We start from the raw sequence: 5,571 nt of genomic DNA, 5'->3' as shown, positions 1-5,571 counted from the left end.
GCGGTTAAGCTAGTTGAGGTGGGTGGATTTTCAGCTGTCAGATGCCCCACGCTGACGAACACTGGACAAGGCGATATGCTCATCTGATTGCAGACAGCCGTTAAACAGCATGCATTTCACCAGTTTGAATTTAAAATGCGACGTTTTTATTTCTTATTTCATATTGGAAACTGCTGGCAGGTCTGGCGAACTGAACTATTATTACCCAACCGCACTCCATAGAACACTTGTCACGTACAAATAATAGGAAAAAATATTATTTGAAAATATATGTATTGCATATTTGTATTTAATTAACAGCGGTACTCTTTATATTAAATATAAACATTTGTGAGCATTCTAACTTTGCTGCAATCTTTAAAAGTGATAAGGAATACTAGTAATACTGCGCTTCGATGCCATGACTTTCAAAAAGGGCATCAACGGAACCGTTAAGCACATTGCATTTTACTACAGTAATTGCAAAAGAACGCATTTGGACAGAAATAAACCTTTCTTGCTTTGGCAGCGACAGACTCTGCAATTATAATTGAATAATCCGTTTTTTGTTAGCAAATATGGTGCAGACACAAGTACATAATTGGTTAGGATACAGATCCAGAGGATTCCCATTGAAGATGTAGTTGAGTCTCGCAAGAGCCGATGAGGATACATGGCTGAAAACGCATTTGCTTCCAGATTTTTTTTTTTTTTTTTTTTTTTTTTAATACTAACTGAGCCACGACAACAAGTGGCACCCTAGTACCAACAGCCAATGGACGAGAGCAGTGCCCATAGCTCTCATGTGGCTCTGAGCCACTCCAATCAGGGGAACAGGAATCTCTCCCTTTGAGCTAATGACAGGGCGAGCCATGACTCTCCCAGGTTTAGTGGTCAGCACTGCAGAGAGTAGCACCCCTTACAGAGATGCCCTGATGCAATATGTGTGGCAGTTGGCCAATCAAGCTCAGAAACTGCAAAATCATACCCAGACATGGCAGGACACCAATGATTTAATGAGCCGGGAGGAAGTGGAGTACTCCCTTCCCCAACCCGGCAACCAGGTTATGGTCAGGGAGGTAGGGCTCCGACCTGGTCTGCGAGACAAATTCCACGGGCCTTATAGGGTGATGTTTACCTCTGATTAACTCCTGTTAGTGCCAAACTAGGCGGAACTAGAATGGGTCACTGGGAGTCAATGGAAACATTGGTCTGAAATAAAACCAGATCTAACATCAAATACTTCTGTAACTTGTGTCCACAGGAAAGCCCGAGGACGAGTCAATAAATATTTATGATCGAGACCTTTGTAATTTCTCCACCAGGTGACTTTAGATGTGTGAGCTGCATGAGGAATGCATATTCAGGGGGCACTGCTGCTCCTATGGGTGACCGGATGCAGGGGAGGGCCCCCATGCAAAGAAACAGACTGGCACTAGCAAACTAATCCTCCACCTCCTGGAGAGCTTCGCTTTGATTGCCTAACCCAACAACCACTTCACCTCTGCCCCTCCAAGAAAGTCCCAATGAAAGTATGTCCACTCATCCATCTACAATTAGACTTACAAACAAAATTGAACACATATACTGACTACCATGCACAGTGAGAACACAATGAAATACACATCCAAATCACTAGTCCTTGTACAGTGCAACACTATTGCCAAGTATCCCAAATTAAAAGTTACTACGGTAGCCTATAGGAGGAGGACTGGTCGGCCTGTACAAGCTGATATGACAGCCCATTAGGAACATGTTGCCAGTCCATTCGCGGTGACATAACGAATAAATGGCACAGTGATAAGGGTGAGATATAATACAACTAGCTTGGGCACTGTCACTAAACAGGATGCATCTAGATATGATCACAGTGAACCCAGGGAGTATAAGAAAATGGGAGCATACACGTTTTTACACAATTACTTTTCCATTTGTAACGGCAGCACTGAATACACCGGGAACATGTATAGCGGGTTGTTCAGGTTTATTTGGCTATACCAAGGGCTGGGGCCAGGGAGAGAGTGGTCCACCGAATGTCTCAACTACACCGGTTGGGCTTGGCTCAACGGAGAGTGGTTGGGGCATACCTGTGACGGAGACCCGATTGTTGGGAGCAGCATGGTCTAACTGGAGATGGTGTTACCCCACTCTCGAGTGCCCCAGCCAGGAAAAAATTGCATGAGTCGTGAAAGAGAGAACTAAGCCCCCTGATTGCATGGTCTGCCCTGACGGAATATCTGGTCCCTGACCCGGTGTTGTTGGGGGCAGGGCTCGTTCTGCCAGTGCTCACATCTGTCATGTTTCACATGCATAAAGTAGAAATGCATATACCCCTCTGGGCATTGAAGGAAGTCTGTTGGAACCACAACCATGAGTTGGCTGTAAAACTCACCTGACTCTCAGATCAAATAGGGATCCCGTTGTCAAGAACCAAAAGAGGAATACTAGATGATATAGCTGGGTGGTTTGGGGCCGGTAACTCTGATGCTATCACTTGGCAAAATGCCAACCAGGAGCAATACCGAGACAGGCTGGAGTTCCTGCTCTCCAGCGTACAAATCTCAGCCACAAGAGGGGGACTGTACACGGAACTGGCCAGCCGGTTAATCATGGACAGCCTCCGAGATTCCTCCAACTCGATTAACACATCACTAGATATAACCAAGTGATGTTGGGGGTGTCAATACTCACGTTCCTAATGGTACTACTGCTGTATAAGAAACTCCGCTCCAAGCTTAGGACATTGCAAATTTTCTATATGACCAGTGGGGCTTGGGAACCCCTTGTGGGGAACAGTCATTGTTAATTAACTTATGTGTTATCCCATGTCGATTCAGGGTACGAATGGATGGCCAGACGTCTGCTGAACCATACCTCTTGATACCACCCTCCAGCAATACTATGCTGGGAGAAGCACCAGTGTAACTTGTAGTTTAATTCTGCTTATGTTCTCATATTGTCTTGCTGCTAGTATCTATCCAGGGCCTTGGGAATCCCTAGTCTGTCACTTCACTCTTCGCATGGGGCCTGAACCACCGACAGGAGGTCCTGAATAGACATTTCAGTACAAGCTTTGAATAATTATAGACATTTAAGTTACCTATAAGCTGGCATAAGTAGAGGAACTAGTAATGAATGACCTCATGTACCTCATGAAGAGCTTTAAGTAATCTTGCTGTATTTTTGACAAATGTATTCATGTAGAAGTGCTTTGAGCTGTTTTAGTAATCAACCCCTGGCACTTGCCTCTTAGGGCTGCAACTCAGGTCTAGGGTTGGGCTCGGCCCTCGACCATAAGAAGTTTTATTCCCCCAAATAGGGATGAAACTTCTTGGGTAAATAACAGGAGGGACTGAAGTAAGATTTTAGGTCAGCCAAATATTAATATACAATTGAGAATGTATAAGTACTTTTTTTTTTTTCAACGCATGTCATTTTTTTGATTTCTTGTCCTTGCAATTTACAATATGTTGGTAAAACTACTACTTTTATGTTAACCGCTACAGTAGGAAAGGAGTTAGATAATGTGTACTTAACTGTCTGCACAGACCTTGGTTGGCACTAACAGGAATTCATCACAGGCTGTCTGCATAGAGCAGAACATGATGAAGCAACGTGACAAGCTGCACTAAGAGATGGGGTGAGTCAGCTCCAAGAACAAAGAAAGAACTTTTTAGAACAGCTCGGCCCTTTAGCCAGAGAAGAGCAGCCCTTTGCAGCAGAATGGTACAAATCAACGAATGGTAACTTGGACTGCACATCTATGCTGCAGAACTTACCCAATAATGGGAAGGGGGGAGGAGGCCGGTACCGAATTTGTAATTGTAATGAGGTATAAAAGGAATTATAACCTGGTGATCAGTGAGCTTATCTTGTTTTGGACCACCTGTGTAACCTCCCGGGCTCTTGAATAAAGTTCTAACCTACTACAAAGACAACAGACTGGTGTGAATTCCTTCCTCTGGCATCAGGGCTCCACATGCTGACTCATCGTCTTATACTCCAGACTGTCCAGCCAAGCGACTGGTTCACCACAGTGGTCTTGCGGGATACGTGTTTTCACGTTCCCATTCGTCAACAGCACAGGAAATACCTCTACTTTGCCTTTCATGGCAATGCATACAAGTGTTCCTTGTTGCCGTTCAGCCTCTCTGTAGCTCCCCTACGTTTTCAAAGTGCGTAGAATCTATTCTCTCCCCATTGCGGCTGCAAGGAGTCAGATTGATGAATTACCTCGACAACTGTTTGATCTGTTCCCAGTTGCATGAGGAAGCAGTCGCCCACACAGCGCTAGTGATGGAGCATCTAGTGAGCCTGAAACCAACGCAGTGCTTAACGTATGTGGGGCTCTGGCTGGACTCCACCACAATGCATGCATACCTGTCGGATGACAGGGTAGCAGCTTTACAACACCACCTCTCCCTGTTTTGGCAGGGATTGAAGGTGTCCTTTCTTTTGTGCCAACAACTACTGGGTCTGATGGCAGCAGTGGTATCAGCCATCGAGTTGGGTTTATTACGCATTCGCCCGCTCCATTCATGGTTCAATGTGTTCAGGTTGCATCCCAAACGTGACAGGAACTGTCGGCTGAGTGTGTCTTGCGTTTACGACGGTCCTGCGCTGGTGCAGGATTCCCTCTCACCTGCGCCAAGAAGTCCGAATGGGGGAAGTTTACACCCGCAGGGTAGTGAAGACGGACGCCTCGAACGCAGTCTACCAAGGCAGAGGATTCAGCGAACCCTGGTCAGGCCACCAGACCTCCCTGCATATCAACATGTTGGAGATACAAGCGCTGTTCCTTGCCCTCCAGTAGTTCCTACCCGTGGTGCAGAACAGATATGTGCTGATCCGCACATAAAATACATCAGTGGTGGCATATGTCAACTATCAAGGTGGGCTACGGTCCGCGGGGATGCACCAAGCCTTCAGGCTGTTGATTTGGACTCAATAGAACTTGATGTAATTTTGCGCGATGCATGTTTCGGGCTTTGAGAATCGGTCAGAGTTGTGGCTTCACCCTCAGGTGGTGGAGCGCATTTGGGAACGTTTTGTGAAGGCAAAGGTCGATATCTTTGCTTTGGTGGAGATGACACACTGCCCCCATGGTACTCCTTCCACTGCTGCGATGATCCACTCTGCATCGACAACATAGCCCACGTATGGTACCCTGGGACAGCACCTCTCCAAGCAGCGACTGTCGCATTAGATTGTGGACACAGTCTCGACTGCATATAATCGTGCTGGATTACCCCCACCTGGGCAGATCATGGCCCTTTTCCGAGGTGCCTCCATGGCTGAAATTTGCGATGTGGCTAGCTGGGTTACCTCGCATAACTTTGCCAGGTTCTATCGCCTGAATGTGATAGATGCCTTATTGCCCTCTGTGGGCAGTAGGGTCCGCGAGGTTGCACGCTCACGCCGCTGACATTGGTCAGGCAGGACTTACCGTCCCTCATATGCTGTCGATATTTCTTCCCTCGCGAAAGCTCGGGTACATGTTTCCCATAACGATGTTAGGTGGCCATCTTCGACTTGAAATAGAACATTACTTACCTACCTTAAACCTGGTTCCCTGAAAGTGAAAGAGAACAT

Source organism: Polyodon spathula, unplaced genomic scaffold, assembly GCF_017654505.1.
Source record: "Polyodon spathula isolate WHYD16114869_AA unplaced genomic scaffold, ASM1765450v1 scaffolds_2024, whole genome shotgun sequence".
NCBI classification, from domain to species: domain Eukaryota; kingdom Metazoa; phylum Chordata; class Actinopteri; order Acipenseriformes; family Polyodontidae; genus Polyodon; species Polyodon spathula.
The sequence above is the reverse complement of the archived record's forward strand: the minus strand, read 5'-3'. Positions refer to the sequence as shown.